The sequence below is a fragment of the Mustela erminea genome, chromosome 9 (genome assembly GCF_009829155.1).
Source record: "Mustela erminea isolate mMusErm1 chromosome 9, mMusErm1.Pri, whole genome shotgun sequence".
NCBI lineage: Eukaryota > Metazoa > Chordata > Mammalia > Carnivora > Mustelidae > Mustela > Mustela erminea.
In genome coordinates, this window is record NC_045622.1 from 112,532,928 (window position 1) to 112,558,128 (window position 25,201).

The following is a 25,201-nucleotide window of genomic DNA, read 5'->3' on the forward strand; positions in this document are numbered from 1 at the left end:
GGACACTCCGACCTTGGCTCCGGGACATCCCTGGGCTGTGTGGTGCAAACCCTCACGTCCGTCCTACTCGTGCTGCTCTCTCCACCCAGGGACCCCACATCCTCACCCACGAGGGAGCGGCTGCCCCCCGCCCCACCCAGCGCAGGCCCATGGAGGCCTGTCCTCCAATGCTTGGGGCCTCAGCCGCCCCATGGGCCCCTGAGTGGGGATCCAGGCCCCACTGACATCGGGGTTTGGACAAGTGGCTGCTGTACCACCCGGTGTGGGGGACCACTCTGCTCTCTGCACAGGGGGCAGGGCCAGGCCTTGCCTGCCCCACTATGGGGGCGGGGGTCACCTTCAGCAGAAGTTCAGGCCACTCACCCAGCCCCCGTGTCTCTGCAGGGACTGCCGCCTCCTGCTCCCTGCCCCTCCTGCCTCTCCTCTCCCAAAGTCTGAGGGCAGGGAGTGGGGGCTGCGGCTCCCCAGGGGTGGAGGGGGCAGCCCAGCTGAGGACAGATGGGGTGGGGGGCGCGTTGGGAAGGCAGTCTTTGCCACGCGGGCCCCAGAGCCTCCTTCCCTCCCCAAAACCCACCCTCGGCCGCCTGCCTCCTGTTGTCCCCTTCAGCTCATGCCGGCCGAACGGCGCCGGTCACCCAGCCGGTGGCCCCCGGGTGAGGCCTGTGCAGACTATGGACATGGGGGGAGGCCCCAGGCATGCAGGGCCGTTGAGGCTCTGCCCACCTGTCCCTGTGGCAGGAGACAGCTGGGCCGGTCCCTCCAGCACAGACCCCCTGCTACTGCTAGGTCTTGGCAGCGGGCCCCGGTGGGTCAGCCGCAGCCCCCTTCGTGGGCCAGGTGCCATCCCCCGAGCCCCACGCTCCAGAAGCACCAAGAGGCCTTCGGGGACTCTGAATTTCCCGGGCAACCAAGGCCAGACGCAGGAGGTGAAGCCATCTCTTGGTACCAGCAGGACCAGGCTCCCAGCAGGCCGAGGCTATGGGCCCCCGAGTAGCGCCGGGGCTGGGGATCTGGCTCTGCCCCGTCACTGCCAGGGCCTCGTCAGGGTCCGTCTCCGCAGGCACTCGGGATGCACTCTCAGGTCTGAGCACTGGATCCATCCTGCCCTGTGGCAGGCCAACCTCGGGACAGGACTGTTCCTCCTCATGTGCTTTCTCCCATGGCAGAGGCTCCAAGCGGAGCGGTGACCTCCAGCAGGACGGGCCCCTCCTGCCCAGGTGACAGGCATGGCCCACAGGGGACATGCCCGGCTCTGGCTACCAGGGCCCTAGACCCCCCAGTCACCTGCAGAGCAGCTCGCCTGACTGCTGTCTGTGGCTCTAAGAGCTGTCCGAGTGTCCCTTGCCTACCAGCCCCGGGGGGGTGGGGTCATCCCCTGGGCTTGCTCTGGGCACACAGGGTCTGCACCCGGCTCTGGACATCAGGACCCGGAAGGAGCAGGGTGCCCCGCCCAGCTGCACCCCCTCACATCTGGGCACTCGCTCAGGCGGGGGGTTGGTCTGGCCTCCTGCCGCCCAGGCTTATCTGACCCTCCAGGCCCAAGTCCGGAACCCCAGCGCCCCGGGGCCTCTTCCCTGCCAGACCCGCTTTTCCCCACGCCAAGGCCGAAGCTAATTTGGGCTTGAACTGGACAATGAGCAGTTATCTGGGTTATCTGACGGAGGGCCCAGCGGGCCCCAGGGGCCTGGCCCTTTGGCTCTGCCTGAGGAAGGGGAATCCCCGCGGGCTGTGGGCGGGCACTGACCCTCTAGCCCTGAGCCTGAACCCTGGTGAGGAGGGAAGGCTCCTGGGCCGGAGCCCGGGAAGCTCTAGGTTTCGGCCCAGCCCGGCAGGGTCCTCAGGCCCTGGGCCACCCTGGAAACCCATGAGCGCGGGCCCCCTGGAGCCCTAATGGGGAACAGTGGGGCTTGTAGGTGGCATTTGGAAGGCAGAGCCCCTTCCGGAGCTGCCCCGAGCAGAGGCGACAGGAGCGCCCGGGGCCTGCGGCTGGGGCTTCCATGGGTCCCGAGGCCTGAGCCACAAGGGCTGAGCAAGTCCCTGGAGCCTCGGGTCCTGGGTGGCCGGCCCAGGACCCCCCGCAACACTGTCTGCACCCAAGCCAGAGCCCCAGCACCCGGCGGACCACCCGCCCATCAGTGCCAGTCACTCTCCTCGCCCTGTGCACTCCGTCCAAGCCCAGCCCCCGCCTTCCCCTGCAGAGCCCCCCCACACCCCGTTCCTCCGGCCGCCCCGGCCTGGCTTGACTCTTCAGGGAGGGGGATCCTGCCCGCTGTCCTGCCCGTCCGCTTCCTCGTGTGCCGCACGCTCTCGCCCTGTCGGTGGCCTCGGGTCCCTCCTGTCCCAGCAGCCCCTCCCCGAGAGCCCCGAGGCCCCGAGGAAGTGGGCCGTCTCCTGAGCCGCCTGCGGCCCCGACCCACGGGACCCTCCCTCCCGCGCAGCCCGAGGCCGCTTCCTTCTCAGTCCGGCGGGATAAACACAGGAAACAGGACTAGTGAGGAAGGGGAAGCCAGGCCCCTGAGAAGGCCTCTCCAGGGCTCAGCTCGGAAATACCTGTCCCTGAGAAAACTTGGGGCTGGCCCTGGACACCCTGGCCCCGGGCTGCACTGCGGGAGGGAGTGGGGAGCAAGACGTGGAGCCCGCTGGCCTGGAGCAGAGGCTGGGGTGTACGCACCCGAGTTGGGGGCGAGGCCACACGGAAGTCAGAGGAAGGGGACTCCCTGCTGTCACAGCAGGACACGTGGCCCCGCGCCAGGGCGGGGGAGCGGGTGCCGAGAAAGACGGTGTCCCCAGCACGGTCCCCACAGCAGCCCCTTCTGCCCGTCCACCTCCCAGCTTCCTCTGGGGACAGCTTAGGGGGATGCCGGCCTCCACCCCGAAGGACCCCATCCCCAAGGGGGCTGGTTCTCAGTGCGGCGGAGCTCGCTTGGCCACCCTCCTCTGTCCCCTGCGTCAGCCACTCTTCTGGAGGCCCTGCCCGGCTGTCCTGTCCCTGGTCCTGTTTCCTGGCGGTCCTCTGCGGTCTGGCCCTGGGCTCCCCCAAGCTTGCCTAGGGGTTGTTTGCTAAGCCCCTCCCCCTCTGGCAACTCCGTGGGGCCCCCCTGCCGGCTGGTCTCCAATGGCACAGACTTTGGTGACCCCTCCCAGGAGACAATGGGGAAACCAGTTGTGTCGGGGAAGGTGGGGGCCAGGTGCACGGACTGCTCCTGCGGGGAGAGGCTGAAGGGAGATGGGCCGGGCGGGGTCAGTGAGGACAGGGCGAGGGGCGCTACTCCAGGGGGCCAGCAAGAGACCAGCCCGGGCACGGTGGGGTCCTGGGCACAGTGGGGTCCTGGGCCAGGGGCACCGAAGCCGACCCAGGATGGGGGAGCAGCAGGGGTGCTGTCAGATTTCTAGAGCTCTCGGAGAGTGACCCAGGCCCTCCTGCCCTGGTTTCCTTGGGGCCTGGCCCTGGTGGGAAGGGTCCTGACGCTCTCGGTTGCCTGCTCCAAGCCGGAATGGGGTGAGGATGGGTTTCTCAGACCCACTCATGGTTTCCACTGGTCCCACGGGGCAGGACGCAAACCCGCACGCAGGCGTCAGCAGACACGTGTGGAGAGCAGGTCCGGCCTTCCCTGGCCGCCGCTCCAGCCCTGGGGTTGCCCAGCAGGGATGGGTCCGCTGGGCAGGGGTGGGGAGGACGGAGCTACGGCAGGGCTGGAGTCGGGAGCCTCCGTGAGGTGCAGCGCGAGCCGCCCCGGTGCCCGGAGCCGGTGTGTGGCATCTGGGAAAGTCACTGCTGGGTCTGGCTCAGAGCTAGAGGCGTCCCCACCGCCCTCAAAGCCACCTGCTCCCTCCACCAGCCCACTCCTCCGAGGCTTCTTCTCCCTGAAAAAGATTTTGAGGGATTTCTTAGAAAGAGCAATTAGAGAGAGCCGCAGGCCCGTGAGGTCCAGGAGACTCCGAGGCCAGCCCAGCCCACTTCCTCCCTGCCAGGAACGCCGGGTCCCCGGGAGCCAAGGACGCAGGCGGCCAGCCTACCCAAACGCCGCTGTCGCCCAGAAGCACGGAGCCTCTCCTCTCCATCTCCCAGGGCCCTGTTGGGGGGGGACCCGAGGATGTCTCTGATAGTCCAGACTAAAGGGAGCTTCACGGCAGCCCACTCCCCACGGCCGCAGGTCCCCGGGTGCCCATGTGACTTGGGGCCCAGACAGCGGGCATGGGCCAGGAGGTGGGTCCTCCTGGGGATGGGCCACCGTGGGCTGCCGACTTCAGCAGTGGCAACCGGGGCTCTCTTCTCGGGGCGTTGGCTTCTGCTGGGGGGCAGAGAGACCAGCAGGGCTTCCTGGAGGAGGGGATATGAGCGAGAGAAGCCCCCAGAGAGCTTGGGGGGGTGCAAAGGTCGCTGAGCACCACGGGGTAGACTGGGGTTGAGCACCAGTGAGCTTGTGGGCTCTGGGGCCGCCCCCGAAAGCTTCCCAGGTGCAGGTCACTGCAAGTGGGCAGGCAGCACCCTGGGGCAGGGGACGGGGTGGTAGGGTGGCCACCACGTTCTATGCTGCTCTCCACCCCACTTCTGCCCTCTAAGGCCCAAGGACCGAGTTGAGAGATACAGGCTGCCGCATGTGACACGGCGGGTCCACAGCCTGACAAAGCCAGCCTGCCCGCTGGGTCCCACAGCAGCCTCCAGAACCCTCGCCCGCCTCGGGGTTCTGGGGGCGGGGAGCGCTGAGCTCAGACACGGCACCCCAGGGTCCCCAGGCTGTGTGGGACACTGGGCCTCCCAGCCCAGGCTAGCAGACCCTCCGGGACACCCCGTGTTTCCCCAGGGCCAGCCCCACACGTACAGTCCCATCGGAATCGGCACCTTGCAAATCACGTCCCCGTGTACAAAGCTGGCCTGTGTGAGGCCCCGTGGGCCTCGGGGCCAACAAGGCTGAATGGGGACGGCTGAGGGCAGGCTGGCAGGGCTGCCCGGTTCCCGGGGAGGCCATTTATCACCCGAGGCTGGGGTGCTGCGGTCAGTGGCCCCACGGCCGGGACTCCTGTCACTGTCCACGCTCAGCACTTCCTGCCGTCCCCACCTCTTAGCCCCAGAGGAGCCCTACCCAGTCCCAACCCCAGACCTCGCCCTGTGCTGCCCCAAGCTGCACCTGGAGCCCCAAAGGGAGCCCCAATGGCGAGGTGCCCCCCGCCCCGTGCCCACAGCAGCCCGGGCGCTCGGATGACTTATTTCACAGACGGGTCCCCAGGCCCCCCCCACAACCCTCCCTGCCTCTGGGGTATTTCCGGTGCGGACGCCAGGCAGCATACCCTGTGTTTGGGCACAGTCGCTGACACAGTGGGCCGTTTCAGCTGCGGCCAGGGGAGCCGCTCCGGCCCGGGGCACCTTTGGCAAGGCAGCCACTTCCTGGCGGGGACGTGTCTGGGCACCACACATTCCTGGGCTTCTGGGGCCGCGGGGCACTCCGGCAGCCAGGTGGTCTTGCTGGGACCTTGGCCTCCAGGCGGGGCACTGGGGGGACCCCCTTCCAGCCCTCCCACCCTTTTCTGGCCTTCTGCCACTCTCTGGAGTGGCCCAGGTCTGGACCTCTGCTCCTGCGGAGTGAATGTAGACACCCAGACAGAGGGCGGCCAGAGCTGGCCCAGTCTGCCAGGCTCCCCAGGGACCCTCTCTGGAACAGAGACCCAGGAGGAGCGGTTCCTAGGGGGTCTGTCTTTGCCCCACTCTGTCCCGAAGTCATCCCCTGGGGCCCGCCTGCCCCTGGCCCGCCGCCTGCCCCCTACTCAGCCTGGGTCTCACTTGCTGAGGACAGGCAGCTAGTGGGGGCTGGACACCGGGGCCCACCGAAGTCCCGGGGGACCTTCCATCACCTCCCTGCAGCCCACCAGCCCCTCGATGCGCCGCCATCTGTGCCCTCTGGGCCTGGCATAGGGGAAGGGCAGAAGGTGCATCCTAGGCTGACGGGGCCCCTGGAGGGAAAAGAAAAGAAAAAAGAGGGTGAACTGGGACATCCGCTTTGTTCTGGAGAGGAGCGTGGAGGCCATTAGCACCCTGCAGCCCTCAGCGCGCACCACAAGCTCCCCCATTCCCGGGGGCACAGCTAGGATTGAGAGCGCACTGCCAGGTCTGTGGGGCCAGCCTGTCCTCGTGCTACGGCCGGGACTGGAACCTCTGGGCTCGGCGGTCACAAGTCAGCGACCCCTGGCCTGCTGTCCCAGCTTTGTCTGAGAGAAATGTGGGCCCGTCAGCCGGGAGCCCCAGCCTGGGAGCCATGCTTCCTGTTTGCCGGCCCCAGGCTGCTCGGCGGGATGTCCGCGTCCAGGTGGCCTGGTGTCCAGCAGAGACCACAAATCCCCCGTGGGCAGGGCTCCGGCTGGTCCCCTATCAGAGGACCCTGGTGGCGGCTGCAGGCTCGAGGGGCTTTTGAAACCTGTTCAATCCAAACTCCCAAGCCCGCCACCTGGGCTAGTGGTCCCCCAAGAGGCCCCGGCTGGCGGGGATGCCTCTCGTCCCCAGCTCCAAGGCCTGTAGTCAGACAGAAGGTGCTGGACCTTGTGGGCTGAGCCGAAAGTCAGCTTGGCTGTGCTGGCGGCTCCCACAGCTCCATGTGCCCCGCGGCATGCTGACCACGGTCCCTGTCACCCGAGGCGGGGGGGCGGCGCGCAGGCAAGGCCGGGGGTGGGGGGCGGGGGCTGGGGCAGCTCTGGGACTTGGCCGGAGCCCAGACATGGGGGGGGCCACGGCGGCTCTATTTTCGGGGGTCTCACTCAAGCTAGGGCCCAGGTCACCTGCCGTGGGAGCCTCCATGCTCCAGCTCCCTGGCAAGCGCCAGCGCCAACGCCCTGTGCCCAGGGGCAGGAGCGGTCTGGCTGCCTTCGCGAACCCTTGTCCGCTTCGCGCACTTTCCTGAGAAGAAGGCCGGCTGCCTGTGAGCACGTTCTCGGGCTTTTCAGGCCCAGGAAGCTCTGTCCAGGGAGTGTCCCCGGAGGACAGAAGACAGTCGAGGGAAGTTGGCCAAGGCACCTTCCTCGTTGTGCTTGCCCCTGGCCTTGCTCGCATGGCCCCCACACCCCCGCTGGCCGCTGCCCTCCAGGCACTCTGCTGCTCACTGCTGCCCCTCTCAGCCGGGGCACCTGCTCTTGATGGCAGCCTGGGGGTCACGCGGATGGCCTGATGGCCCGGCTCCCTGGGACGGCGGGGTGGGGCTGGCTGAGGCCTATTTGGGCTGGCTCTGGCTCTCCCCGGCGCAGAGGACGGGGAAAGAGGGAAGCCACGCGGCGCGAGGCGGAGAGGACCCCACTTATTATCGCTCAGCTCTCAGGGAGGGGGTCCTGCTCTCGGGGTGGAGGCAGCCTGGGAAGCCCAGCCCCTCCCTTGGGTGCTGCCCAGCGCGGCCATAGCCTGGGACGGGGCCCTGCCATGCTGGTCTGCAGATGCCCTGAGACGTGGCAAGCCTGGCCCTAGAGCTAGCCCGTGACAGGGTCTGGGGACCACGAGGGCAGTGCTGGGGGGCTGGGGTTGGCTGAGCACCCCCAGCCCAGAGGCCAGGAGAAGGGGTCCCGGCAGCCGCATGCCCACACCTTCCCCGAACGTGGGTTGAGGGAGGCGGCGAGCTGGGGACCTCGAAACTGCCAGGGCCGAAGCCTGTGAGCTCACGAGCCGGGAGGAGGCCGGGCGCCCCGAGCTGACCCCCCCGCCGGCCCTCACTGCCCTTTTTGGGGTCTTGGAGTACACGGCCGGCGCCAGCCAGCAGAGTGTCCACATTCCCTTCCTCTTTGGGAAGAGGAGAGAGAAGCCAACACCAGGCCTGAAATAGGGACCCCTTGCCTGCTAGGACGGCCACGCGGATTGGCCTCTGGTGGGCTCCAGCGTCCCTGCACAGACCGGCCCGGAGAAGGCCCACAGGCCCTCTGAGCGGGCAGTGGTGCCTGGCGGCGGGCCGGGGGCCGGATGGGCCTCAGCAGCTGGGCCGCCAGTGGGGATGGAAGGGGACAGCTGGCGGGAAGGCTCTGTGAGGACATCCCCCGGCGGGGGCAGATCATGGGCTGGGGAAGGGGCTCCAGAACCCCACCACCCCCCGCGGGCCCGGCTCTGGCCCCGGTGCTCAGATGGGGGTCGGGTGGTCCCAGGTGGGCAGAGCGGGTGTGGGCCTGGTGCCCTGCCGTGTGTGGCGCACCCCCTCCCCTGCACGCCAGCCCTGGCAGGGGGCCCCTGGGGAAACCCTAGAAGGCCGCTGCCTCTTGTTTTCCTGGTCGCCTCAGCAGCTCCCCTTTCTGGGGCCTCGGGGCGCCTGACGGTCTCAACTGTCCATGGTGCCCGCATTCCCTGCCTCTTCAGGAGGAGAAGTGAGCCGGAGGCCGGAAATAGCCTTGCCGTGAAGTGGCCCTCGGGGACACCTGTGCAGCTGGGGGCTGGCCGGCCCCGCCATGAGGCTCAGCACTCCACACCACGCTCCTGCCCTCTGGCCGTCCGCCCTCCCCTGGGCTGGGGTCTGCAGGCAGCCGTGGGCGGGTGGGAGCGGGGTGTCCGCTTCCTCTGGGGGTGCGGACAGTGGAGGGGCTGCAGGGAGCAGCTCGGCGAGCGGCCTGGGTGGGGCGGCGGCCCTGGGCCATGTGTGGCGCGTGATGTCTCTCTCCCGGAGGCCTTGGCCCCACAAGCTCTCGGTGCTGAAGTTTCTCACTTTCCATTCCGTCCCGCTTCCCGTGTTTGCTTTCCTTGGTCCCCGGCAGCGGGCGGCTGGGAAGTCTGCTCTGTGCAACTTGGCCAATTCCGAGAACTGCTTCCTCGAACACTGGGCACGGCCCTGCTCGGCCTCGCCCGCCCCACGCCGGCACCCGGGAGCCCCGGGGGAACCCACTGCAGCACCTGCTCGTTTGCCCAGAGACCCCTGTCAAGACAGTGAAAATACGTCTGCTTCTTCCTCGGTGGGGAACACAGAGGGACAGTTGTTCCCCCGGGGGTGTTCTGGCCCCACTAGCTCTGTGGCCTTTCTGGGCCTCGGTTTCTCTGTCACCCGGGCCTCTGGGGAGCAGATGCTGGGAACAGCCACCCCTCCTGCTCTCTCTGGCCTCTGCTCCCAGCCCCCTGCCCACAGGGACCCAGTGCCACACCACCCACTCATGTTCCCGGGAGTTCGTGGCCCTTCCAGCCAGCACCCAGCTTCGCCCCTTTCTTTCTCACGGGCACACTTGGGCCATCCCTTGGGGCAGGCACATGGTGGGGGGTCTTCTGCAGGGCCAGGACCACGGCCCCCCACGCTGGCGCAGACACAGTGTCACCTGGGCCAGGGTGTGGCGGTGCTGCCGGACCCCCCGCCGGGCTGCTGGGGGGCGGCGGGGGGGACAGCCACCCGGGGGAGGGCAAGAGTCCCTCCAGCCAGCAGCCCCGTGGGGACAGGACGGCAGTTCCTAAGAGGCCGGGGCTCAGGGCACCGGAGTGGGAGGGAAGGGGGGTGTTAGAGGTTTCCCTGGGGTCTCTCACAGAGCACCCCGCGCCCACTGGGTGGCAGGAGTTGGAGGGTCAGGCAGAAGGCTGTGTCGTGCCCACTCCGGGATGTTACGGTCCATCCTGGTTCTTCCCGAATCTGGGCAGCAAGTAGGTGCAGGGGCGCCCTTTACCCCTCAAGAGCAGCTAGGGGTGGGACCGGGGAAGACCCCCAACGCCGGCGCACTCCCACAGACTGGGGAGAGGGTGGGCCGGCACACTCGGGACCGTCTGGACCAGCTGTCCGGGGGGAGGCTGAGGCTTTCTGCCCACGTGGCCCTCTGCCACTGTCCTCCTGAGCCTCCGTCCCGGGCGGCCCCTGAGCCCCGGGAGCAACTAGCCTCCCCCCGCTCAGGGTCTGCAGGGTCCAGGTGGGCAGACCCGCCATCACCCCCAGTGAACATGAGCAGAGCACACAGGGGCTTCGAGCCCCAGGACCCTGAGACCTGCTCAGGTTGCCCCCAGAGCCATGCTTGCCGGCTGAAGAGAGGAACCGGGGAGCCCCTTGGGGCTGAGGAAGGCCCCAGCAGCCTGCACACAGCCCGATCCTGTGCATGCCCGTGTCCGGCAGGCACAGTGACCGGGACCTTTCCCACCCTTCCCGCCCCGTGGGAGGCTCCGGCGACCAAGGCAGCGGAAGGCACGGATGGCCTGGCGAGTGGGGGCCAAGATGCCACTGGGGGTGCCCGGGGCCCCCTGTCCCCCTGCCCCAGCTGCAGGCTCCTGCTCGCGGCCTCCTGGACACCCTGGGCTTTAGGAGTGGGTTTGGGGGAGCAGCCTCAACGCACGACCTTGTAGGGAGCAGGGGTGCAGCTCGGGGCAGGGGCGGGAGGCCTGTGCACGTGGTGGTGCCAGCCGCCCAGCCTGGGTTCCCCGGGCCCGGGAGGGGTCCCTGTCTGGAAGGCACATAAGGAAAAAAGGAGCCTGGAATTTTTTTCCTCTGGAAAAAAGAAATTAAAAAGCTAGCTTGTTTTCAAAGGGGAAGATTGATGTCCTCCCTGCTTTCCTGCGCTTGGTCTGGGGCCCACGAGGTGGTTCCAGGAGAAAACCCCCCTCTCCCTCTCCTCAGTGTAACCAAACACGATCCCCGTTTGCAAATCACACGGGGACCTTCAGCGGCCAGAGCTCGGGAGCCCCCGCCCCCGCCAGGCCAGAACAGACAGGCCTCTCATCCTCTGGCCCTGGGCTGGGGGCCGGGCTGGGGGCCCGGCGGCAGCGGGTCCTGCAGGGTCCAAGTGTGAGGAGGTGTCCAAGACGAGGGCGGGGGCTGCGGCCTGGAGCCGGGAGCCGGGGCCCCACAGGACCCCAAGGAGAGGATGGCAACCAGGCAGCCGGCTCGGGTCCACAAGCCTCGGCATCGAGGGCCACGGCTGCCCTTTCCCTGGTCCCTCAGCTCTCTGAACTCTCCAGCCGCCCACCAGCCTCCACTGTCCCAGCGTGGCAGCCTCCCTCCCTCTCGGGGAAGGAGCAGAAGCAGAAGCAGAAGCAGAAGCAGGAGGAGGAGGAGGAGGAGGAGGAGGGCAACCAAGGGAAACCTTGGGGAAACCAAGGCCAGTTCCTGCACCCAGGAGCTGAGGGTCCGGGGTCCTGTGCCTTTGCTGTGGCTCAGAAGGAAGGCACTTGGGGACAGGATCGTGCCTGCTGGAGGGGTGGCTCTGGTCCTGCCTTGTGCACCGAGACCCTGGGTCCCACCTCCCGGGGAATGACCCTCCGGCCCATCCCCTGCTCCCTTCAGAAAGCACACGACGCACGGACGCTCAGATGCGCGTGCCGTGCACACATGCGGACACACACACTCGTGTCCACAGACACACATTTGCACACAGACATGCATGTGCACAGGGGCGGGCTCTTCTTTCCAGACACGCAGCCCTTGCAAGCACAGAGTCAGGAAGGAATAAATCTTCGAGGCTTTGCAACCTCCCTGAACCCCTTCTTGCCCTGCTCTGCGTACCCCTGAGGGGGTGGGGAGCCTCAGACAGAGTGCGGAGCCGGGACGGCAGTCCTCCCAGGATGCAGGGCAGACCCAGCTGGGGAGATGGCAGAGACCCACAGCCTGGTCCCCAAGAAGGGACTTGTCAGAGCTGCACGCAGGGGCAGGGGACAGCAGCCTGCTCGGGAGGCCTCGGAGAGGTGGGCCCCTCAACCCGCCAGCCCGCCCCAGGACGGACATTCTTGGAGGCCAGAGGGCCAGGACCCCTGAGCGGGCCTGCCCTGCTGTCACGTGCGGTGGAGGCTAGGGGCGCCTCCTCCCACCTCGAGATGCTGTCTGGACACAGACCAGGGACACTGGCGTCCCACGGGGTGGGCGGAGGACGAGGGAGAGACGGAACGCGTGGGGAGGGCAGGGTTCCAGGAACATCCCGGGGACACAGTGTGGGCCCGAGGCAGCCTGAGCAGGCGCAGGGCCCCGGGGACTGTCCTGAGGCCCATCTCAGGGGGCCCAGTGTGGGCGGGGCCCAGAGCCAGGGGGACCCGAGGCCGAGCTGCTACGGCGGCCCAGGCATAAAGCGATGACAACCAGCATGGGGGCAGCGGCAGAAAGAGGAAGGGGCCATCGGGAGTGGGAAGCACCCCCCCCCGAGGCTCCCCAAGGTCCCCGTCAAAGGCTGGGCAGTGCGGGGTGCTGAGCAGGAAGGCCACGGCCCCAGACCCTGAGGCGTGAGGTGTGCCCACCGTGCAGCCGGCCACATGGGGCAAAGGCGGGTCTGGATCCTGGTGCCCGCCCTGCGGGGCTGCCCCAGGGAAGCTTTGCTCAGCAGAGCTTGTTGGGAATGTTGGCCCCCGGGGGGTGATTTCCTACTCTGCTCAGGCTGATTCCTCTCCATCTCCGAGGGGTGCGGGGCTGGGGCACAGGGGCCCTGGGAGCAGGCCTGCCCAGCGAGCTGGGCGGGGGAGGCAGAGGACAGACCAAAGGGGCTCTGGGCCCCGCGAGGGGAGCAGAGGTGGGTGAGAGCCAGAGGACACACGGAGGCTCCGAGAGGCCCCACGGACGACGGTCTCCACTTTCAAGTGTGGCCGGGGGCTCCAGAGGCCGGGTCCCCCCAGGGTGGTCTGCAGGTGGCTTGCAAACGAGCGCCAGGAGTGCCATTTACTCCGCGGCAGCGGGCAAACTGCAAACCTGCGCACCGGCCCCCCCTCCGGTGGGCAGGGGGCTCCTGCCGGCCCCCAGCCACGCTAAGGCCACGGACACACCGGAAACACACCGGAAATGGCTCAGCACCACGCGGGGCTGGGGGAGCCCGCGTCCCTGAACACCGGGAACCGGCGGTTGTGCCCGGGAGATCTGGGAAGATCACGCTCCCAGGGAAACAAGGCCGGGAGACCTGACCGCTGAGAGGCCGTCGGGCCCTTCCGCTGACACGGGAGGGGCCGGAACACCGCGGGAAGGGGGCTCAGGGCTCGCAGCCCCCGGGGCGTCCCTGGGACCCGCCACTCTCTGGCAGGCGCCTGCTGGCCCCCCTGCATGGATTAGGTAACGGCACATTCCATCGGGCCTTCTCTCAACAGAAGAATCTTAATAGGAAATTCACCTTAAAAGGTGATCGGTGTCTACCCAGGGCCACCTTCTGCGAGATAGAGCAGGTCAGAGCAGGGAAAACAAGGCTTAATCCCCAGAGCTTTCCTGTGGGGCTTTGCGGAGGAGACGGCATGGCTCACGACCCAGCCCCCCATCTCCTGCCTCCCCACCCACGCCTTCCCCCACCCCTGCCCCAGCATGTCCGCCTTGGGGTGGGGGCGCTGCTTGGGGCCACAGCCCCGCGCGCAGGAAGCCAAGTGGAGGACAGGGACGGGACGGAGCCCGGAGCAAGGGCTTCCCTTTGGAACCTGTGAGCCTGACATCCTTCCCCAAGGCCCCACGCCCCGTGGTCAGACGAGGAAACTGAGGCTCGAAGCTCTAGGGAACCACATGCTGCGTGGAGGGGAGTCGGGGAGCAGCCCCAGCGAGCGGACCCCAGCAGCGAGCGGACCCCAGCAGCGGGGGGAGGCCAGAGGGAGGCCCTGCTCTCCCCTCCCCCCGCTCCAGCTGGGGCGCTGGCCTGGGGCTCTACGTAGGGTGCACCGTCCTCGCCGGTGCTGGAGACTCATGCCCGCGGAAGGTGGGCTGTGGCTGATCCTCTGTCCTTGGGTGTCCGGGTGCCCACCCCCCGGCCCCGGGGCTGCCCCCTGCAGAGGGCAGAGGGATGCGCTGTAAATGGCGTTATTACCAGGAGCCATTTATAGGGTGCACTTTGTGCACAAACAGGGTTTACAATCCCTTTTATTAGTCATAAAAAGGGTAGGGGAGGAGGCCGCAGCCCTGTGGGAACCGGAGACACAGCTGCCTCCTCCCCAGGCCCGCGGGGGCGCAGGTCCCAGGCCTCTGGGTCCCGTGCATTCCCCCGGGACCTCGTTCCTGGGCGAGGGGCAGAGGATAGCCCAGCTTCGGGACTGGAACCTGCTGGAGGGTGACAAGGAACAGGCAAGATCCCGACGAGCTCTCACTTTCGGCGGCAGAGGCTGAGACCCTCAGTCTGGGGGTTGTCCCCAAGGAGTCCCCCATTTTGATCCTCCTTCCCAGCACATGCGGCTGTGGAGCCCAGGTCACTCCTTGCACACACACCTGCTGTGGATGGCACCCTGCCCTCAGGCAGTGGTCTGAAAGAGAGGCAGAACGTGTCCTGTCTTCCTTCTCCTAAGGCTGTACCCCAAATCGAAACAGGGAGAGGAACCTGCGTCCTAAGCTGCTCTGCCCAGCCCTGTCGGGAGCCCCCAAGCCCTGTAGCGGTTGCCTTGGGAGCCCCCAAGCCCTGTAGCGTTGCCTTGGAAACCAGAACTGGAGTCTGGCCCCGGCAGCCCCTGGGGCTTCTTGTGTTCCTTCCCTGTCCTCTGGAAAGAACACCACCTGCCCCTTGCTGAGCCCCGGGGCCAGCCTCGAGGGGCCCTAGGAAGGTAGGACAAACTGCCTGGCATTCCATCCACCCTGGCCTGACTGTCAGGACGGCCCCCAGCCGCTCACGCCTGCCCGAAGGGGCGCCTGGGTCTCGGGCAGCGGCCTGTATGGCCTGGTAGGCTGTGAGGGGTTGGGGGGAGCCCCTAGGCGACCTGTCCTGGAGGCAGGGGTGTTGGAGCTGGCTGAGGCCCTGATGTCCCCGAGGTGGCCGGTGGTGCCTGGTAGGGACTCTTGGAGGTCCGTGGCCCACGTGGGCTCCAGGCCAGCTCTACCCGGAGCTCCTTCCAGGAGGAAAGGGGTCGCCGAAGGGCTCTGGGGAGATTCCGGTGGATGAGAAGAGGAGGTGTCTGGCCGCAGGCCCCAAGGGTGAAGGAGGCCATGCAGAGGGGCTAGACAGGCTCTGGGTCGGGGCCACCCCCCACCCACCCAGGTGGTGGGCACAGACGCCTCCAAGGCCAGCCCTCAGCATCTTCACGCCTGGGTACCGTGGAACATGCCTCCCTGGCCCAGCCCCCGCACCGTGGGTCTCCCGCGTGGCCCCGACCACGGGCGACGGGTACCTGGCCACCTTCCCTGTGCGTGCCTGCTGCCCCTAGAGTCTCAGTGGCCTGCTCTGGCCTTAGCTCAGGCCCCCTTGGAGCAGGGGCAGCCTCCTCCCACAGACCCCGACCTTTTCACGGCAGGCGAGGGGGCGGTGTGCTGTCTCCATCAGACTATGCTCTCCCTGGGACAGAGGCTGCTTCTGCCCTCAGCCTGGGGCCTCTCTGGGGCAGGGGTTGGCCTCCCCCTCGCGGTGGGGGGGCCTGTGGCGAGGCAGGAGGGGCCACGGCTTCCGCGTCTGCCCAGCGGCGCCCGGCGGGCGGCCCCCCAGACCAGAGACTCCCAGAGCCAAGGCGCTGTCTGCCGCGCTGCCGTGGAAAGTTGGCCTAATCAATAAGGCCACACGCTAAATAAATCACTGGAGGGGCTTAGCACAGTGTTTTCGCAGCGGCTGTAATAATATTCACAACAATGCCCCTCAGAAACCTGGCAGAGGCTGCCCTTTGCAGGCAGGGGGAGGTTTGGGGCCACGCTGGGGCCCCTGAGCCCCCACCCCCAGCCTCTGCCCACCCACCTGGCCCCGAGGCCATCCAGGGCCTCCTGGGGGCCTTCAACCCAGCCCCCACACCAGGCAGCGCCCATACCAGGGAAGGGGGGCAGCTGGGAAGACCCCCAGGGATGGGGGGGCCCAAGGCCGCAGAGGAGCAGGTAATGACGGGTCAAGGGGGCATGAGGGGAGGGTGGGACAGTTTCCCCAGAATAACCCGCCCCCAGTCCGCCAGGGTCCAGGGAGAGGTCCCACTCCCGATCGCCACGCATTCTGTGCGTCCCCGAGCTTCCCCAGGGCCACGGGACCAGCGAACCTGCCAGCCCTGTGTGAGCGGAGGCCAGAGCTCGGCCCAGAGGGGCAGGCTGGAGGCAGGCCCCGGCCCTGGAGCTTCGCAGTGCCGGGAGGGCTGAGTGGGACCCTCTCCCCGTTTGGTGCTGGGCGGAGGAGCCCTGCGGTGGGAGCCCCTGCTCCAGCCCCTGTGCGGGGGACGTGAGCACGGGACGCGCTTCGGCTCTCCCGCCAGCCCTCTTTCCATGGAGCCCCTCCCCTCAGCAGCCGCCCCTGCCCGAGGGGCATGACTTCTCCCCCTCCCTCTCTGCCGCAAGTTCTCAGCCCCCCACCCCCATCACTCCCCCCATGACCTGGAGCCACGGCAAGGGGCGCCTGGCCACGCTCAGATCTTGAGGATTCAGGCCATGCTCGGGCGTCCCCGGGGAGGGACTGGAGGGTCACCCCCCAGCACACTCTGCTAGACCCCATGAGACCGCTTGGCCCACCACCTGGTTCTGGAGGCAAAGAAGGCCAGTTGGCCATGGGTGGGCAGAGTAAGGGCTGCTCAGTGGGGTACAGAGATCGCACGCCCAGACCTGGACAGACGCGGAGGGACGGGCGGTGGGAGTGGGGTGACGGGCTCCCGAGGCTCTGGGAGACTTGTGCCATGCCAACGGCTGCTCCTTTTTCCCCAGGCCTTCTGGGAGGAAGGGGGACCTGGGTGGGGCTTTGGACCCAAGGGCAGAGGAGACTGGGGGTCCCAATGTCCCCCACACCTGGCCCAGGGTGACCCAGAGGGTGTCTCACGGGGAACTCCAGGCCCGCCGCCGCAGTCCTGCCCAGCGGCCGGCTCTGCTCCCCGGAGCTGCGGACAAGAAGGCCAGGCGGCTGCCCTCCACCCTGCCTCGGCCCAGTGATCCTGTCGGGGTCTCAGCTCTCCGTGTCTCTCCCCGCGGCCTCTCCTGCGAGGGCCCAGTGACTTCCCGCCATGGGGGGCAGTGCAGGGCGCTTGCCACGCTTTCTGTCGGGCTGGAGAGCAGAGGCCACCAGGGCGGGTCCCTGGATACAGTCCTGAGGGGCCCGAGGCCAGAGGAAGACGGGAGAGGTGGGGTGCCCACGGGGTTCCTGGGGCACAGGGAGGGAGGAGGGGTGGCTGTCGGGCGTCCGCCTGGCTGAGGGTGATGGCCGCGGGCTTCACTTTATTTGGAGGCTGATTTCTGGCAGCCTCCGGGGGTCCCCAGAGGACCCCCAGGGAGGGCTGTCTCTGCAGAGCACTGCTCTGGGGGCCTGTGAGGTGGGGGAGGGGCCAGCAGTAAGGACATCAAAGCCTCCCCTGAGTTCAAAGATGTCAAGAGTAAAGGTCATGGGCCCCCTTGCCCTCTGTTGAACCTCAGCCCCAGAAAGGGAAAAGGGAACTGAAGGAGGAAATCAAAGCCGCCGCCTCCCCGTCTTCTGCGTGGGTGGAGGGTCTCGGCCGGGCGCTTCTGAAGCGGGCCCCCTTGTCTGCGACAGTGACAGGAGACACGCGTGTCCCCCGCCCGGCCCCACCCCCCTTGCAACCCCAAGTTCTACCACGTGAAAAATGAATTCCTTGTTTTGTGATGGGGGGAGGGGGCACCAAGAGGGCGGGCGGCGGGGGTGGGGACGGAGAGGAGGGGGGAGGGGAGAGAAGTCCCCGTTTCGATCGGTTTCCCTCTCCTGGCTTGGAGCCCCCCCACGTCCCCCACCCCCGGCAAGGCCACAGCCCAGCCGGAGCCTGCATGCCCACCCCTGGGCCTGGGGCCCAGCCAGGCAGCGGGACCGGGGAGGGGAGGACGGGCGAGGGGTGAATGGGAAGTGGCCCAGAGCAGCCGTGTCAGCGGCAGGAAATCCACACCGAGAGCCAGGGCTCAGGGTGGATGGCCTGGTCCCCGCGGTCCTGCGGGAAGGACCGCCCCGCCGCAGAGCGTAGGGAGACCTGCGCCGGGGGGCCAGAGGACAGGGAGAGGCGTGGGGCTTCTAGCCAGAGCAGGGCAGCCAGCACCAGGCCAAGGGGAGCAGAGGGGTGACCCCTCGGCTCGCAGCCACTGGGAGTTTCCAGTTTGGTCCAGACACCCAGGGCCTGAGGAACCCCCCTTCTTGGTGCAAGGACCACGGCCTGAGGAGTGGGCAGGGGCCCTGCGGGAGGAATTTGCTCCCCACAGACCCTCGTCCTGTGCTCATCTCCAGCCCCCTCGGAGCCAGCCCTCCACCCAGATGCCCCACGAGGATGGGGGTCCATGCCAGAGCCCTCCCCCAGCACCCTGCAGCCCTCGGCCGCGTGGGCACACTCAGCCGCCCCTGCAAGGACGCACGCAGAGACCAAGCTGCGGCCCACCGGCCTTTGGTCGGGGCTGGAACTGGGGACTGACCAGCCTGACCAGGCCAGAGCCAGACTTCTGGCAGGTGCTCCGAGGAGCCCTCCAGGGTCTGCGGGGGACACCTGGCTCCCCATAGCAGCCAGGGCCTCGCGTTCCAGCCGAAACTCCGGCTGAGCGCTGCAGGCCAGGCTCCCCAGGGCACAGGCCGAAAATGCCACGCAGAGCCACATGCCTGTGCCCCCCTCCGCCCCCGCCCTAGGCCTTCCCTCTGCCCCAGCAGCTCCATGGTGAGAAGAGGGATCTGGAATGAGCATTCGGAGAGGGGGTAGGCTGTGCCCGCCGTGGCCTGAGCTGTTCCTGGGGGTGTGCATGAAGGCAGCCTGGTCTCTGGACCCCAGTCTGGAGCTGAGGGTCCTCCAGCACAGCCTGGTCGTGCGTGGGACTGAGATGGCCGGGCTGGGGCAACCCAGATTCTGGGGGCATCCTGGGGACAGAGGTGCTCCACGCTGGGAAGGCTGGCCTCTGTCCCCAACCCTTTGGGCGTTACTGGCCCCCAGTGCGGGGGTTTGGGCGCCGTGGAGACCCGTGGTGTTAGGAGAGGGCCGCCCCCAGGGCTGACTTCCTGAGCCTCCTGAGTCTTCTTGGAGAAGGGCTGCTCCCTCTGTGGCACCCTGAAACAGACGTGGAGTGAGCTGGGGACAAGCGTGGGACCCCGCGGTTCTCCCCGCCTGACGCAGGAGGCAGGGCCAGGCCAGATGCTGTGAGAGGCCCAGACAGCTTTGGAGAGCGCCCTGCTTGTCCACATGCTCGGCCCAGTCCCGACCTCACCCGTGCAGGGCTGGCCCCTCCTGGAGGAGGAGAGAGAAGGGGGCAGGCAGGGAGGGGCGCCAGCATGGGCTGGGGGGCCTCCAGGGCTGAGCCTAACTGCTCTTCTGCCAGGAGACCCCAGGCTCCTGTGTCCGGCTCGCGCCCTTTGGTACTCTCCTGGTGGGACCTCCCGGGATTCCTTCAGAGCGGCAGCCTTGCAGGGTGCGTGACCCTGAAGCCCGAGAGCAGGATGGTCCTCTGGGGAGCTGCCCTTGGAGGATGAGGAGGCTGGGCCCGGGGGTGGAAAAACCTCCAACCATAGACTCTTATTCTCTCTCAATCCCGGAGGCCAACGTCCCGGATCCAGGCGTGGGCAAGGCGGGGGCAAGGCGGGGGCCGCACTCCCCCTGGGTCCTCATGGGTCGTCCCTCCGTGCAGGTCTGTGTCCTGATCCCCTCTTCCTGTAAGGACTCCGGTCCCACGGCATCAGGGCCACCCCGGGGACCCCGTGTCCCCTCCAACACCTCTGTGGAGGCCCCAGCTCCAGATGCAGCCCCATCCTGGGGTGCTGGGGGTCAGGGCTCCAGCATGGGAATCTGGGGGACGCAGTTCAGCCATGACAATCACTGGTTCAAGGAGAGTCACCGTAAAAGGCCGAGAGGCTGCCACAGGGACGGGGCAGGGAGGTAGGGACATGTGCGCTGAAGTCCAGGAAGTGCGGAGCTTGGAAGTGCCCCGAGGAGAGGACGGGGAGCCATCTCTGCCGCGGGGCCTGGGGCACGGCAGCCTTCCAGAGCCTGCGTGCCCGGATGCCCGAGCCCAGGTGTGCAGGCCATGGTGGGGGCCGTGGATGTGGGCTCCGGTGGAGGCCATCACCCCCCGAGTGAGGCCCCGGGACGGGAGTGGAGGGCCCTGGGGTGTGGGCGGGATGACAGGGTGATGGATGCACGGAGGAGCGCGGCTGGAAGCGCAGTGTGGGAAGCGGCGCAGCCGGAGCCTGACGTTCAAGAGCCGGGGCGGGGGTGGGGGTAGGCGGCTGCCCGTGCACAGAGGGGCCCCCCTCCCGACCCCCAGCCCCGGCCTTGGGGAGCCAGACCCCTGACTTGCGGTCACACAGGCAGGCCTACCCAGGGCCAGGGCAGGACGGAGCATGTGCCCCCGCCGCCCGCCCCCCAGCAGCCCTGGTGCGTGGCCATGTCTCTGCTTCCCCTAATGGTCCCCATGTGAGCTCGGACAAGGGAAGTGAGTTAAGGCAGAAGTTCTCTCCAAAATAGCTCATCAACAAAGCCCAGATGGAAAAGTCCGCCTCCATGGAACGCCTTGGAATGGGACATTAGTTCTTTCTGGAAATATGCAGTGTGAGGGGTGAGGTAAAGGACAGACCCTGGGTGTTCCTAGAGACAGAGACTGTGGAGCCCACAGGCCACCAGCCCCTCCTCCTCAAGACCCTCATCGACGCACCTTCCTCCTCGTCCCCTCCTCCTGGTTGCACGACTCGGGGGTGTGGGACAGGGGTCTGAGCCCTGGCACTGTCTCAGGTGGGCTCCCTCTGCCCCAGACTCACAGAGATGCAGGGACAAGTGACCTCCAGACCGCACCCTCCCACGGCCACCTTCTGGAGTGCCCCAACCCTGGCCCCAATGTCCTCTCCGCCCCGACGCCCGTGCAGCCACATCTCTAACTCTGTCGCTACTCGGAGAGGGTGGCTGTGTGGGGAAGTGGCAGGGGGGCTCTTCTCCAGGAGCCTGCGAGGCCCAGACTCCTGCCATCTTGTGGCTCTGCGCTCCTGAGAATGCTGGAAATGCCCAGGGAAGGGAGGGAGGTCCTTCTGGAAACTTAGGAGTCAGACCCAGAAGTGGCACAATCTTTTTTGCTCACGTCTCCTGGGCGCACTCTGTCCTGGGGCCGGATCTACACCACATGGGAGCTGGAGGACAGGTCCCTGGGACGGGTCATCCCTGGCCCAATCAGTGCCCCCCCCCATCTTCCCCAGCAGCCCCCATCCCTCTGCTTCCCCACCAGCCCTTGTCCTGTGCTTCCTGGCCTTTGGGTGGGAACTTGGGAATGCACATGGAATGCAGTGGACATTCCCATGGCCTTCGAGCTCCAGAGGGGACCAGTTCTGCCCCCGGGGAACCTTCCATCCCTGAGTCTGTCCTCAGGGAGCTTGTAGTCCGAGTGGGAGAGGACTCAAGTGCCGGTCACTAGGTCAAGTGTGGAGGGGAGGAAAGAGGCAGCCCCCACCACAGGGGCAGCTCCGAGAGGGCCTGTGGGTGCCAAGGGCAGCCTGCAACTCAGGCCCTGGCATACATTCCAGGAAGGGCCCCGACTCCTGGGTCAGCTTAAGGGGAGACGGGAGGAACAGAGGGACGGAGTGACTCCCAGCCACGAGATGCCGGGGCCTCCCCTGGCCTTTCCGGCTCCAAACCCCCGACACGCAGTCCCAGCTTTCAGGAATGTCCTGTCCATGCAGGGAGCTGCCAAGGGAGATGGACAAGGGCCCAGGAGTGGGGGGCCCAGGCAGGTGGCTGGCGGCTCTGACACTTTCCTGGCTGAGGTCTGAGTCCCCCAGGACGTGGCTGGGAAGCTTTGGTGGGCTTGTGTCGAGATGTCTAAAATATTTGTTTTCTGAGGGATTAACTTCCAGATGACTCTCCAGGAGGCCAGGAGTCAGCGCTGTGGCCGCAGCGGGAAGGCTCTTCTTCCCTCTTGGATGCTGACCCAGGAAAGCATCATCTGTTCCCTGCGAGTTCGGGGACACATCCCTGCCCTCCCCTTGCACGTCAGCCCGTCAGCCCATCCGTCCGTCCATCCGTGCACCATTTGTTCATTCAACAAGCATGTCTGTAATGACTGTGGCCAAGGGCTCCGAACCCCTTCTGGTCAAGCACGCCTTTCTCACCAAGCAGAGCGGGAGGACCCCAGCCAGGCGCTCTGTGCTGCTCAGCCCTGGGGCTTAGGGGTCCCTCCTGGGTCGGCAACCTGGCTCATAGACCCCCGTGTGGCCTGGGGCCCGTCCCCGTGGAAGGGTCAGCCCCAGCGGAGGCCGGGCCATCGCCCCCTCTGCCCTCTCTCTTCCCACCGCCCCCGTGCGGGTCTGGTACCAGGCGAGAGGCCATGGGGCTGCTCCCGCCTGCAGGACACGACAGAGTGTGTTGGTTCTCTGTCCTTCCTTGGTCTGGCCCACCCAAGTGTGCTGGCTCTCCCAGGGACTCCAGATTGCGGCCGTCCCTGTGGGTGGAGGTCGGGCATCAGGGAAGCGGTGGCCTGCACCGGGCTGCTGTGGGCGGGGGGGGGGGGGGGGCGAGACGGGCTTGGATTGGGGCGGGTCTGACTGTGGCAGCCTGCGTACGTGTGGGAGGAGCGGCCCAGGGAACCCCGGTTCCCAGCTCGCAGGGGCCCGCGCAGAGCCCCCCACACACAAACCAGCTGCATGTTTGCTTAGTGCCAGCTTGCCCAGAGCTCCCTGGCAGAGTCCGAGGGGAACTTCTGGAGGGGGCGCGTGCCTGGGGTCGTGGAGGGAGGCCTGGGGCTCACTCTGGGGCCTCTCTCCAAGGCTGGTCAGCGTGGGCTTTCCTCACAGTGACCTCAGGCCCCTGGCCGACCGGGCCTCTCAGACGCAGAAACCGCGGGGCTTCCTGGCGCTCCCCTGCGAGGTCTCGCCGGCACACGCTGGCGTGTCGTGCTGGTCCGAGCACCCCCAGATTCCAGGCCAGGGCCTGGCCAGGGCACTGCGAGCAGCGGGCCGCACACGGGCTGGGGCAGGACGAAGCTCAGGCCAGGGTTGCTGGGCCGTCTGTGGGTCCCAGTCAGAGAAATGGGTGCTTCTGGGTCATCGGAAAGCCACAGGTTCGGCAACCGTGACCTCTCCACGTCATTCCCTCGTGGGACCGAGTACCTCGTAGCCGTGGGACGGAGGAAGATCCAGTCGGAAGACAGAACTACCCAGACAAAGGGGGTGTAGGGCATGGGCCCCTGAGCCGGGACGGGGCAGGCACTCGGGGACAGACAGGCGGGGAGAGGGAGAGGGCAAGAGCCTCCAAAGGCCACGAGGACACCGGAGCCCACGGGACAACGCGGAGCCTACGCCTGCTGTCTCCTGCACAGCGAAGGGACTGGAGCCCCCACACCACCAGCACACGCCTGTCTACATGGGACCTGCGGAGGTGACGTGCTTTGGACAAAGAGTTCCTGCAGGGGCCGGGGGCACACGGCGGGAGCCCCGGCCGGACGACGGTGTCCTTTAGAGAAGAGGCAGTTTGCACACAGACCCACAGACACGGAGGGGCCATGTGGGCACAGAGGCAGAGCTGGGGGGATGCCTGGGACCCCGGAAGCCTCCGGAGGGAGAGCGGCCTTGTGACGCCCCGACGTCGGACTCTGGCTTGAAGCACCGGGGGAGAGTCCCTTTGTGCTGACTTGAAGCACCCGGTTTGTGATAACCTCTCATGGCAGGAGCCACGGGAAGCAAACGGGACCCTCAGAGCCGAGGACCAAGGGCTCCTGGGATGCGCTTATGCTCCTCACTCCTGGCCGCGGACTCCGGAGACCCGAGGGCTGCCTGGTGGGCCCTGGGGACTGAGTGGCAGTGACAGATCGGGACAGCGTGCACGAGCCTCCCCGGGGCCTGCACCCACCTTCCGTGTGCAAACATGGAGCGGCTCCTCCTCCACGAATCTCAGCCGCGCCGCGAGTGCACAGCGGCGACCAGAACACGGAGGTCTCTGCTCTCCCGCTTCTGGAGCCTGGCCACGCTCCAGCTGGGTTTCTGGGCACAGGGACGGACGTAGAACAGGCATCCGAGCTAGGCCAGGAGGTCTGTCTCCTCCGCTGGGGCCATGAGGACAGGAGCTATCCATACCCATTTCTTGGAGCCGCCGAACAGGTGACCCCGTGCTGGACAGCTTGCACAGCAGAAAATAACTCTCCCAGGTGCTGGAGGCCGGCAGCCCGGGTCGAGCCCGGGACGCTCCAGGGAAGGGTCCGGACTGCCTCCTGCAGCTCCTGGTGGCTCCCAGTGTCCCTGGGCTGGTGGTCACGTCCCCCCAACTTCTGTCTCTCTGGTCACGTGGCCTTGGCTCTTCTCTTGGAAGGACACCAGTCATCGGGTTAGGGTCCACGTATGTAATCTATGATCTCGTCTGGAGATCTCTAACTGAAGCGCCACTGTGGGGACCTTCTCCCGACAAGGGCACACTCACAGACTTGGGGGATCGGGACGTGGACCCGTCTTTCGGGGGCCTCCATCAGCTCACTGCCGACGTTCCCTGGAGAGAAGGGGCATTTGTAAGGCTGGAGCTGCCTGGGGCCGCCACGCCGCAGCCGGGGGCAAGACAGCCTTCCATCCACAAGGCCGAATGAGTGGCTGGGCGTGGAGCTGTAGGGAGCGTCTAAGGGACAGCCCTCTGGGGTCCAGCCTGTGTGTCAAGGCCAGCTTGAGCTGCGCGACTGTGTCTTCAGCCGAGTCCTCCGGGGTCTCCAGGCTGCTCCTGGTAGGAGGAAGAACAGGGCCGTAGGGGCTGCCTGGCTGCCTGGCTGCCTGGAGAGGGTCCCCGAGCGACTAACCAAGGACCTGCCTGACCAGGCAGCCCACCCGCAGGGCGTCCACTCGCTGAGCTAGCCCACCCAGCTTGGGTCGCCCTGGCGAAAGTTAGGACAAAGTTGCTTTTTCTGGTCACGTGGCCGCCACTAGGACCGGCCAGGGCGGGGGCTGCCTCCTTCTCAGCTCGGCCCACCCTCCTGCCCGCAGGCATCCAAAGACCCCACCAGGCAGCCTCCCCCCAGACCCACCATGCGTGGCCCCTCTCGGCAGCCGCCCTCAAGTTGTGTCTGTCTTGATCCCGCGGCCCAGTCCTCTGGGGCCCCCCGGGGGTCTGGTTAGCTCGGACAGAGATGCCCCCGCGGCAACAGGGGGACAGTCTGTGGGGCCCCAGGCAGACAGAGTTGACTCTCCCCGGCTGTAAGGCTGCGAAGGTCACCAGCCCAGCCTCCTGCCTTACCACGCTGCACCCGCCCCCGCCAGAATTGCCGTCTTGGGGTCTGTCTTGGGCTGAATCGTGTCCCGCCTAAATTCATATGCGGGCATCCCACCCCCAGTACCAAAGAATGGGATTGTATTTGGCGACAGGGTCCTAAGGGATCACTAATGAAGTCCTCATGGCGTAGGGAGGCCCTTACCCCTTATTCAGTGTGACCGTGTCCTTACAAGAAGGGGAGTGACATGGGCAAAAGATGAAGACACACAGGAAGATAGGGCAGAGGGGGGTGCCCGCAGGCCCAGGGATGCAAGGATGGGCTGC

At 67.1% G+C, this 25,201-nt stretch overlaps 1 protein-coding gene across 1 annotated transcript in view; it reads left to right on the forward strand.

Annotated features, from left to right (window-relative positions):
• Positions 1–25,201, forward strand: part of LOC116599986 — a 40,364-nt gene that overhangs the window by 5,355 nt on the left and 9,808 nt on the right. The gene's annotated exons all lie outside the window — the stretch shown is intronic.